Here is a 13,120-nt window from a genome sequence, read left to right as displayed (position 1 = left end):
CAAGTGATCCATACCCGCTACCGTGGATAAGAGATTTGGTAAATGCAACCTCAGGGTATGGAAGACTGTCATTCATGGACGGTTTTTCGGGGTATAACCAAATACCTTTGTTCGAGGAGGATCAAGAGCATATTGCGTTTGTGACTGACAGAGGATTTTACTGCTATATTTTAATGCCTTTCGGGCTAAAGAACGCAGGAGTAACCTACCAGCATTTGGTAAACCATATGCTCAAGGATTTGATTGGGAAGACGATGGAAATATATATCGACGATATGGTAGTGAAATCTGAGCAAAAGGAGTCGCATTTTCTCGATCTACAGAAGACATTCGATATCTTGAGGCGGTATCGTATGAAGCTCAATCCAGCAAAATGTTCATTCGGGCTATCCTCGGGAAAATTACTTGGATACTTGATGACGCACAGAGGAATCGAGGCGAATCCGGAGCAAATCAGAGCCATCAGAGAGATGCCATCCCCAAGAACGAAGAAGGAAGTCCAGAAACTGGCGGGACGATTAACAGCCTTAAATCGTTTCATTTCACGCTCGTCGGATCGATTCAAACCATTTTTTGACATTTTGAAGAAAGCAGCGAATTTTGGTTGGATAGATGAGTGTGAAAGAGCTTTCGATGAAATCGAACAATATTTGTCAACTCCCCCAGTATTAATGAGTCCAAAAACTGGAAAATCCGTCAGAATCTATCTGGTTGTAACGGAGAATGTTGTAAGCGCATTGCTGTTTGTTACTGATCCACATGAAAATCTTGTTTACTTCATCAGTAAATCTTTGACGGGGCAGAAACACGGTACAAAAAAATTGAAAAGATAGCACTTTCACTGCTGCATGCATATCGTCGCCTCAAACCATATTTCCAAGGGAGATAGATCGTAGTCTACTCTGAATATCCGCTGAAAATAATCCTGGAACAGGCTCATGATTCTAGCCGATTAGCCATATGGTCGAATTTTTTAGGGACGTATGAGATCAAGTACGAAATCAGAACTGTAGAGAAGGGACACGCTCTGGCTGCACTGTTAGCAGACTTTCCTGTGGATGACACAGAAACGGCTGCCGGAGAAGAAGAGGAGTTGTTCAAACCCATAGAGGCAACCACTGATCATACTGGGGGTGAGTCCTCAATGGAGGTTGATATACCTGAGCCACTATGGACTGTGTTTACTGATGGGTCATCAAATGTTAGTGGAGCTGGAGTTGGATATGTCATCCTTACTCCCGAAGGTTCAAGGATCGAGAAAGCGACCAGATTAGGCTTTCTAGCATCAAACAATGAGCTAAATATGAAGCATCAATTATCGGTTTAAAGGCTGTCAAACAGTTAGATGCGAAGAACGTGAACCTGATAACTGATTCTATGCTAGTAGTTAACCAGTTTCTGAGGAACTACAGAGCCAAGGAAGAGAGGATGGACTTATATTTAGATCGAATGAGGGAGGTGTGGTGAGCGTCGTTTACTCAACAAAATAATAAGATGTTTCCCACTAATTAACAAGTAATAAAGCGGTAGTAAGGACCGTTCCCATGAGGAGTAATGCAATTGATATGTTATCTAAATCAGCGAAAATATAAAAGAAGGGTAAAAAGGATAATAAGATAAAGATGGTGAAGAAATCCTTCGCCGTTACTAACCGTTAATTCAACATTGTACCCGTTTATCTCTTGTTAGAATCAATTGTCACCAACCGTAGAATAGCAGGTACGCTTAGCTATCCCCAAAACTCCTTGTATCACCGGATACGGAAGCGCTCGACTACTGGATTCTATTCAAAAGAACCACCTTGAGGTTCGCCTACAAGATGTAATTCCCCGAACGCATTAAGATTTATGAATTTAGGTTTGATCCCATCAGTTAAACTCGGTACGCTCGATCCACTTACTGGTGTTGTCTTTACTCGCAATTGCTCCACAGAATCCTTCCGCAAGGTCTTGCGATTTCTACTTGTGTAGGAGGTGAGCGACAATTACGGATCGACTCAACTGTCTACTAGCATTAGAATGATTAATAGACTAATCTAGTTGGCCACCCAAACCAATCTAAGAATCAATCATAAACCTTCGATACAGTAAAAACAATCCACAATGATTAACTTTAAAATTTGAAATAAACTTGTAAATAATTGAGCTTCACAATTAGAACTTTGAATTCATCCTTAACAAAAAAGAATATAGAAAAGAGATAGTTCTCCCCCCTTAAGGGGAGAAAAACGGTGAGTTGAAGATATCTCAAATTGTATCTAGGCTTCTCTTTATATAGAGTTTTGTAACCTCTTCTTGGAGAAACTAGAAAACCTAGCTAAGATAGGAAAATGCACCTCCTTAAGAATTGTATCCCGTGCATCACACCCCGTGCAATTGGCTTGCCAAACTCGCCAGAATCCCTTAATAAGAACACTTCCAAACCTGGCCGCACATAGAATGGCTGAAACAGCCAAGTGGGCTTGCGTTGACATAAGAAGCCCGACCTGTTTTCGTTGTAGGCTTGTCAGTCCGCTGGGACTGACAGTGCATATTTTCTTCTGCGTCTCGGTCTTTTCTCCCGTAAAACTCAGCACCTACCTCCCTGTTTTCTCTCCCGATCTCAACTGACTTCTTCCTCGTTAAACACCACTTTTCTTCATCATCGCATCGACTATCTCCACTTACTCAATGGCAGCAGCTTAATATTCTCCATCATAGCCGAATCCTTCCATCTCTGTCACTAACCAAAGTGCAACCAATTGATCATCATATTGACTCCACCACTGCCATGCTCTGTCGAACACGGACTTCTCAAGCTCTCTCTGCATCTTTCTCGAACAACATCACAGGCTCTGCAGCATCAGTTCTAACAATCCACCTTCGTTAGCTGCAAACCAACAACAACAGCTTCATCTCCTTGTTAAATCTTCACCGTCTCGTTCTCTTTGTCGGTACTCGAGCTTCATTTACGATGGCAGCAAGGCTCGAGCTCCTTTATGGCTTTATCCAGTCTTCATTATCGGTGGTGATGATAATCAATCCTTACAGCAGCTTCCTCCATCATCATCTCCATTTCTTCCTCATCATTACTGCCGATATTGGCAGCAGCTCACATTCACCTCAGTTCCTCCATGTTCATCATGATCCGTCAATGGATGTCAACAGCAGCAGCCAACAGCTCAACCCTTACAGCGCATGTTCTTCTCCATCAACTCCATTTCAAACACCAACCATTCTTCTCGTCACCGCCATCGCCAGTAGCTTGCAACAACAACAACTCATTCCATGTCCTTCTCGAGCTCCAAGCTTCTCCCGTTAACACCATCAATCCCTTTTCTATCTTCTCAAACTCCAACTCTGAGATTGCACCGTCCACAGTTCTTCTCCGTCTTGTATTGAACCTCTCATCAGACCAGGGCAAACACCAATCGAACCTTGGCTAGAAATGACGACGACTAGATAGAGCAGCAGCTCACGATTTGAAATGGTGACAACTTGACCTCTTTCTCTGCGACTTTAAGTCTTATTCCCTTGGAATGCTATCCCAGGCACGTGCATACTGCTGAGGTGAACTCCACGTACAGACTTGTGGTGTAAACAAATTGCTGAGATAAGGCCCATTAGCTAATCATCTTGAACTGGTTTCAAACTCCTATAGTCCACCAACATCAGGAAAATAAGAATTCTCTTTTAACTCCATTTGCGCATCCATCTTGTCTTGGCTTTCAAATGAGTGCATTCGTTGACCCGAATTTCGAGCGTCTGATATGCCCACGCGACTGCCCGTAGTAGTTTGCAATGACAATTCTGTCTCTTTTGTAGCCAATTGGGTGATTTCTTGTTCTTTTCGGGAATAAGCTCCAAAATTTCCATAAAATATAAAAGAAAGCTAATAATACAATTTTGCAAGAAAACTAGCTAAGAAAGCATAATCAATCGATACTTAGAGAGGTGTTTTTGAACACCTATCAAATTCCCTCACACTTAGACTTTGCTAGTCCTCGAGCAAACAAAACGAAACAAAAATAAAATACAACTCCATGTCGTCAAGGATACGGTTACTCTCAGCATGAATAACATGCCTTTAAACCCCTAGGTGTCCCTAGTGGACGAGTTATAGTCTCGTGAGAGCTTACGAGAGATATACCCACAAAATCTTTAAGCCAAAACAAATGACAAATCAATTAGCAATTACTCCCCGGCAGCGGCGCCAATTTGGTAAGCGTCGTTTACTCAACAAAATAATAAGATGTTTCCCACTAATTAACAAGTAATAAAGCGGTAGTAAGGACCGTTCCCATGAGGAGTAAGCAATTGATATGTTATCTAAATCAGCGAAAATATAAAAGAAGGGTAAAAAGGATAATAAGATAAAGATGGTGAAGAAATCCTTCGCCGTTACTAACCGTTAATTCAACATTGTACCCGTTTATCTCTTGTTAGAATCAATTGTCACCAACCGTAGAATAGCAGGTACGCTTAGCTATCCCCAAAACTCCTTGTATCACCGGATACGGAAGCGCTCGACTACTGGATTCTATTCAAAAGAACCACCTTGAGGTTCGCCTACAAGATGTAATTCCCCGAACGCATTAAGATTTATGAATTTAGGTTTGATCCCAACAGTTAAACTCGGTACGCTCGATCCACTTACTGGTGTTGTCTTTACTCGCAATTGCTCCACAGAATCCCTCCGCAAGGTCTTGCGATTTCTACTTGTGTAGGAGGTGAGCGACAATTACGGATCGACTCAACTGTCTACTAGCATTAGAATGATTAATAGACTAATCTAGTTGGCCACCCAAACCAATCTAAGAATCAATCATAAACCTTCGATACAGTAAAAACAATCCACAATGATTAACTTTAAAATTTGAAATAAATTTGTAAATAATTGAGCTTCACAATTAGAACTTTGAATTCATCCTTAACAAAAAAGAATATAGAAAAGAGATAGTTCTCCCCCCTTAAGGGGAGAAAAACGGTGAGTTGAAGATATCTCAAATTGTATCTAGGCTTCTCTTTATATAGAGTTTTGTAACCTCTTCTTGGAGAAACTAGAAAACCTAGCTAAGATAGGAAAGTGCACCTCCTTAAGAATTGTATCCCGTGCATCACACCCCGTGCAATTGGCTTGCCAAACTCGCCAGAATCCCTTAATAAGAACACTTCCAAACCTGGCCGCACATAGAATGGCTGAAACAGCCAAGTGGGCTTGCGTTGACATAAGAAGCCCGACCTGTTTTCGTTGTAGGCTTGTCAGTCCGCTGGGACTGACAGTGCATATTTTCTTCTGCGTCTCGGTCTTTTCTCCCGTAAAACTCAGCACCTACCTCCCTGTTTTCTCTCCCGATCTCAACTGACTTCTTCCTCGTTAAACACCACTTTTCTTCATCATCGCATCGACTATCTCCACTTACTCAATGGCAGCAGCTTAATATTCTCCATCATAGCCGAATCCTTCCATCTCTGTCACTAACCAAAGTGCAACCAATTGATCATCATATTGACTCCACCACTGCCATGCTCTGTCGAACACGGACTTCTCAAGCTCTCTCTGCATCTTTCTCGAACAACATCACAGGCTCTGCAGCATCAGTTCTAACAATCCACCTTCGTTAGCTGCAAACCAACAACAACAGCTTCATCTCCTTGTTAAATCTTCACCGTCTCGTTCTCTTTGTCGGTACTCGAGCTTCATTTACGATGGCAGCAAGGCTCGAGCTCCTTTATGGCTTTATCCAGTCTTCATTATCGGTGGTGATGATAATCAATCCTTACAGCAGCTTCCTCCATCATCATCTCCATTTCTTCCTCATCATTACTGCCGATATTGGCAGCAGCTCACATTCACCTCAGTTCCTCCATGTTCATCATGATCCGTCAATGGATGTCAACAGCAGCAGCCAACAGCTCAACCCTTACAGCGCATGTTCTTCTCCATCAACTCCATTTCAAACACCAACCATTCTTCTCGTCACCGCCATCGCCAGTAGCTTGCAACAACAACAACTCATTCCATGTCCTTCTCGAGCTCCAAGCTTCTCCCGTTAACACCATCAATCCCTTTTCTATCTTCTCAAACTCCAACTCTGAGATTGCACCGTCCACAGTTCTTCTCCGTCTTGTATTGAACCTCTCATCAGACCAGGGCAAACACCAATCGAACCTTGGCTAGAAATGACGACGACTAGATAGAGCAGCAGCTCACGATTTGAAATGGTGACAACTTGACCTCTTTCTCTGCGACTTTAAGTCTTATTCCCTTGGAATGCTATCCCAGGCACGTGCATACTGCTGAGGTGAACTCCACGTACAGACTTGTGGTGTAAACAAATTGCTGAGATAAGGCCCATTAGCTAATCATCTTGAACTGGTTTCAAACTCCTATAGTCCACCAACATCAGGAAAATAAGAATTCTCTTTTAACTCCATTTGCGCATCCATCTTGTCTTGGCTTTCAAATGAGTGCATTCGTTGACCCGAATTTCGAGCGTCTGATATGCCCACGCGACTGCCCGTAGTAGTTTGCAATGACAATTCTGTCTCTTTTGTAGCCAATTGGGTGATTTCTTGTTCTTTTCGGGAATAAGCTCCAAAATTTCCATAAAATATAAAAGAAAGCTAATAATACAATTTTGCAAGAAAACTAGCTAAGAAAGCATAATCAATCGATACTTAGAGAGGTGTTTTTGAACACCTATCAAATTCCCTCACACTTAGACTTTGCTAGTCCTCGAGCAAACAAAACGAAACAAAAATAAAATACAACTCCATGTCGTCAAGGATACGATTACTCTCAGCATGAATAACATGCCTTTAAACCCCTAGGTGTCCCTAGTGGACGAGTTATAGTCTCGTGAGAGCTTACGAGAGATATACCCACAAAATCTTTAAGCCAGAACAAATGCCAAATCAATTAGCAATTACTCCCCGGCAGCGGCGCCAATTTGGTAAGCGTCGTTTACTCAACAAAATAATAAGATGTTTCCCACTAATTAACAAGTAATAAAGCGGTAGTAAGGACCGTTCCCATGAGGAGTAATGCAATTGATATGTTATCTAAATCAGCGAAAATATAAAAGAAGGGTAAAAAGGATAATAAGATAAAGATGGTGAAGAAATCCTTCGTCGTTACTAACCGTTAATTCAACATTGTACCCGTTTATCTCTTGTTAGAATCAATTGTCACCAACCGTAGAATAGCAGGTACGCTTAGCTATCCCCAAAACTCCTTGTATCACCGGATACGGAAGCGCTCGACTACTGGATTCTATTCAAAAGAACCACCTTGAGGTTCGCCTACAAGATGTAATTCCCCGAACGCATTAAGATTTATGAATTTAGGTTTGATCCCAACAGTTAAACTCGGTACGCTCGATCCACTTACTGGTGTTGTCTTTACTCGCAATTGCTCCACAGAATCCCTCCGCAAGGTCTTGCGATTTCTACTTGTGTAGGAGGTGAGCGACAATTACGGATCGACTCAACTGTCTACTAGCATTAGAATGATTAATAGACTAATCTAGTTGGCCACCCAAACCAATCTAAGAATCAATCATAAACCTTCGATACAGTAAAAACAATCCACAATGATTAACTTTAAAATTTGAAATAAACTTGTAAATAATTGAGCTTCACAATTAGAACTTTGAATTCATCCTTAACAAAAAAGAATATAGAAAAGAGATAGTTCTCCCCCCTTAAGGGGAGAAAAACGGTGAGTTGAAGATATCTCAAATTGTATCTAGGCTTCTCTTTATATAGAGTTTTGTAACCTCTTCTTGGAGAAACTAGAAAACCTAGCTAAGATAGGAAAGTGCACCTCCTTAAGAATTGTATCCCGTGCATCACACCCCGTGCAATTGGCTTGCCAAACTCGCCAGAATCCCTTAATAAGAACACTTCCAAACCTGGCCGCACATAGAATGGCTGAAACAGCCAAGTGGGCTTGCGTTGACATAAGAAGCCCGACCTGTTTTCGTTGTAGGCTTGTCAGTCCGCTGGGACTGACAGTGCATATTTTCTTCTGCGTCTCGGTCTTTTCTCCCGTAAAACTCAGCACCTACCTCCCTGTTTTCTCTCCCGATCTCAACTGACTTCTTCCTCGTTAAACACCACTTTTCTTCATCATCGCATCGACTATCTCCACTTACTCAATGGCAGCAGCTTAATATTCTCCATCATAGCCGAATCCTTCCATCTCTGTCACTAACCAAAGTGCAACCAATTGATCATCATATTGACTCCACCACTGCCATGCTCTGTCGAACACGGACTTCTCAAGCTCTCTCTGCATCTTTCTCGAACAACATCACAGGCTCTGCAGCATCAGTTCTAACAATCCACCTTCGTTAGCTGCAAACCAACAACAACAGCTTCATCTCCTTGTTAAATCTTCACCGTCTCGTTCTCTTTGTCGGTACTCGAGCTTCATTTACGATGGCAGCAAGGCTCGAGCTCCTTTATGGCTTTATCCAGTCTTCATTATCGGTGGTGATGATAATCAATCCTTACAGCAGCTTCCTCCATCATCATCTCCATTTCTTCCTCATCATTACTGCCGATATTGGCAGCAGCTCACATTCACCTCAGTTCCTCCATGTTCATCATGATCCGTCAATGGATGTCAACAGCAGCAGCCAACAGCTCAACCCTTACAGCGCATGTTCTTCTCCATCAACTCCATTTCAAACACCAACCATTCTTCTCGTCACCGCCATCGCCAGTAGCTTGCAACAACAACAACTCATTCCATGTCCTTCTCGAGCTCCAAGCTTCTCCCGTTAACACCATCAATCCCTTTTCTATCTTCTCAAACTCCAACTCTGAGATTGCACCGTCCACAGTTCTTCTCCGTCTTGTATTGAACCTCTCATCAGACCAGGGCAAACACCAATCGAACCTTGGCTAGAAATGACGACGACTAGATAGAGCAGCAGCTCACGATTTGAAATGGTGACAACTTGACCTCTTTCTCTGCGACTTTAAGTCTTATTCCCTTGGAATGCCATCCCAGGCACGTGCATACTGCTGAGGTGAACTCCACGTACAGACTTGTGGTGTAAACAAATTGCTGAGATAAGGCCCATTGGCTAATCATCTTGAACTGGTTTCAAACTCCTATAGTCCACCAACATCAGGAAAATAAGAATTCTCTTTTAACTCCATTTGCGCATCCATCTTGTCTTGGCTTTGAAATGCGTGCATTCGTTGACCCGAGTTTCGAGCGTCTGATATGCCCACGCGACTGCCCGTAGTAGTTTGCAATGACAATTCTGTCTCTTTTGTAGCCAATTGGGTGATTTCTTGTTCTTTTCGGGAATAAGCTCCAAAATTCCCATAAAATATAAAAGAAAGCTAATAAAACAATTTTGCAAGAAAACTAGCTAAGAAAGCATAATCAATCGATACTTAGAGAGGTGTTTTTGAACACCTATCAAATTCCCTCACACTTAGACTTTGCTAGTCCTCGAGCAAACAAAACGAAACAAAAATAAAATACAACTCCATGTCGTCAAGGATACGGTTACTCTCAGCATGAATAACATGCCTTTAAACCCCTAGGTGTCCCTAGTGGACGAGTTATAGTCTCGTGAGAGCTTACGAGAGATATACCCACAAAATCTTTAAGCCAAAACAAATGACAAATCAATTAGCAATTACTCCCCGGCAGCGGCGCCAATTTGGTAAGCGTCGTTTACTCAACAAAATAATAAGATGTTTCCCACTAATTAACAAGTAATAAAGCGGTAGTAAGGACCGTTCCCATGAGGAGTAAGCAATTGATATGTTATCTAAATCAGCGAAAATATAAAAGAAGGGTAAAAAGGATAATAAGATAAAGATGGTGAAGAAATCCTTCGCCGTTACTAACCGTTAATTCAACATTGTACCCGTTTATCTCTTGTTAGAATCAATTGTCACCAACCGTAGAATAGCAGGTACGCTTAGCTATCCCCAAAACTCCTTGTATCACCGGATACGGAAGCGCTCGACTACTGGATTCTATTCAAAAGAACCACCTTGAGGTTCGCCTACAAGATGTAATTCCCCGAACGCATTAAGATTTATGAATTTAGGTTTGATCCCAACAGTTAAACTCGGTACGCTCGATCCACTTACTGGTGTTGTCTTTACTCGCAATTGCTCCACAGAATCCCTCCGCAAGGTCTTGCGATTTCTACTTGTGTAGGAGGTGAGCGACAATTACGGATCGACTCAACTGTCTACTAGCATTAGAATGATTAATAGACTAATCTAGTTGGCCACCCAAACCAATCTAAGAATCAATCATAAACCTTCGATACAGTAAAAACAATCCACAATGATTAACTTTAAAATTTGAAATAAACTTGTAAATAATTGAGCTTCACAATTAGAACTTTGAATTCATCCTTAACAAAAAAGAATATAGAAAAGAGATAGTTCTCCCCCCTTAAGGGGAGAAAAACGGTGAGTTGAAGATATCTCAAATTGTATCTAGGCTTCTCTTTATATAGAGTTTTGTAACCTCTTCTTGGAGAAACTAGAAAACCTAGCTAAGATAGGAAAGTGCACCTCCTTAAGAATTGTATCCCGTGCATCACACCCCGTGCAATTGGCTTGCCAAACTCGCCAGAATCCCTTAATAAGAACACTTCCAAACCTGGCCGCACATAGAATGGCTGAAACAGCCAAGTGGGCTTGCGTTGACATAAGAAGCCCGACCTGTTTTCGTTGTAGGCTTGTCAGTCCGCTGGGACTGACAGTGCATATTTTCTTCTGCGTCTCGGTCTTTTCTCCCGTAAAACTCAGCACCTACCTCCCTGTTTTCTCTCCCGATCTCAACTGACTTCTTCCTCGTTAAACACCACTTTTCTTCATCATCGCATCGACTATCTCCACTTACTCAATGGCAGCAGCTTAATATTCTCCATCATAGCCGAATCCTTCCATCTCTGTCACTAACCAAAGTGCAACCAATTGATCATCATATTGACTCCACCACTGCCATGCTCTGTCGAACACGGACTTCTCAAGCTCTCTCTGCATCTTTCTCGAACAACATCACAGGCTCTGCAGCATCAGTTCTAACAATCCACCTTCGTTAGCTGCAAACCAACAACAACAGCTTCATCTCCTTGTTAAATCTTCACCGTCTCGTTCTCTTTGTCGGTACTCGAGCTTCATTTACGATGGCAGCAAGGCTCGAGCTCCTTTATGGCTTTATCCAGTCTTCATTATCGGTGGTGATGATAATCAATCCTTACAGCAGCTTCCTCCATCATCATCTCCATTTCTTCCTCATCATTACTGCCGATATTGGCAGCAGCTCACATTCACCTCAGTTCCTCCATGTTCATCATGATCCGTCAATGGATGTCAACAGCAGCAGCCAACAGCTCAACCCTTACAGCGCATGTTCTTCTCCATCAACTCCATTTCAAACACCAACCATTCTTCTCGTCACCGCCATCGCCAGTAGCTTGCAACAACAACAACTCATTCCATGTCCTTCTCGAGCTCCAAGCTTCTCCCGTTAACACCATCAATCCCTTTTCTATCTTCTCAAACTCCAACTCTGAGATTGCACCGTCCACAGTTCTTCTCCGTCTTGTATTGAACCTCTCATCAGACCAGGGCAAACACCAATCGAACCTTGGCTAGAAATGACGACGACTAGATAGAGCAGCAGCTCACGATTTGAAATGGTGACAACTTGACCTCTTTCTCTGCGACTTTAAGTCTTATTCCCTTGGAATGCCATCCCAGGCACGTGCATACTGCTGAGGTGAACTCCACGTACAGACTTGTGGTGTAAACAAATTGCTGAGATAAGGCCCATTAGCTAATCATCTTGAACTGGTTTCAAACTCCTATAGTCCACCAACATCAGGAAAATAAGAATTCTCTTTTAACTCCATTTGCGCATCCATCTTGTCTTGGCTTTCAAATGCGTGCATTCGTTGACCCGAGTTTCGAGCGTCTGATATGCCCACGCGACTGCCCGTAGTAGTTTGCAATGACAATTCTGTCTCTTTTGTAGCCAATTGGGTGATTTCTTGTTCTTTTCGGGAATAAGCTCCAAAATTCCCATAAAATATAAAAGAAAGCTAATAATACAATTTTGCAAGAAAACTAGCTAAGAAAGCATAATCAATCGATACTTAGAGAGGTGTTTTTGAACACCTATCAAATTCCCTCACACTTAGACTTTGCTAGTCCTCGAGCAAACAAAACGAAACAAAAATAAAATACAACTCCATGTCGTCAAGGATACGGTTACTCTCAGCATGAATAACATGCCTTTAAACCCCTAGGTGTCCCTAGTGGACGAGTTATAGTCTCGTGAGAGCTTACGAGAGATATACCCACAAAATCTTTAAGCCAAAACAAATGACAAATCAATTAGCAATTACTCCCCGGCAGCGGCGCCAATTTGGTAAGCGTCGTTTACTCAACAAAATAATAAGATGTTTCCCACTAATTAACAAGTAATAAAGCGGTAGTAAGGACCGTTCCCATGAGGAGTAAGCAATTGATATGTTATCTAAATCAGCGAAAATATAAAAGAAGGGTAAAAAGGATAATAAGATAAAGATGGTGAAGAAATCCTTCGCCGTTACTAACCGTTAATTCAACATTGTACCCGTTTATCTCTTGTTAGAATCAATTGTCACCAACCGTAGAATAGCAGGTACGCTTAGCTATCCCCAAAACTCCTTGTATCACCGGATACGGAAGCGCTCGACTACTGGATTCTATTCAAAAGAACCACCTTGAGGTTCGCCTACAAGATGTAATTCCCCGAACGCATTAAGATTTATGAATTTAGGTTTGATCCCAACAGTTAAACTCGGTACGCTCGATCCACTTACTGGTGTTGTCTTTACTCGCAATTGCTCCACAGAATCCCTCCGCAAGGTCTTGCGATTTCTACTTGTGTAGGAGGTGAGCGACAATTACGGATCGACTCAACTGTCTACTAGCATTAGAATGATTAATAGACTAATCTAGTTGGCCACCCAAACCAATCTAAGAATCAATCATAAACCTTCGATACAGTAAAAACAATCCACAATGATTAACTTTAAAATTTGAAATAAACTTGTAAATAATTGAGCTTCACAATTAGAACTTTGAATTCATCCTTAACA

This window comes from Papaver somniferum, chromosome 5, assembly GCF_003573695.1.
Source record: "Papaver somniferum cultivar HN1 chromosome 5, ASM357369v1, whole genome shotgun sequence".
Lineage (NCBI taxonomy): Eukaryota > Viridiplantae > Streptophyta > Magnoliopsida > Ranunculales > Papaveraceae > Papaver > Papaver somniferum.
This window is presented reverse-complemented; position numbering follows the sequence as displayed.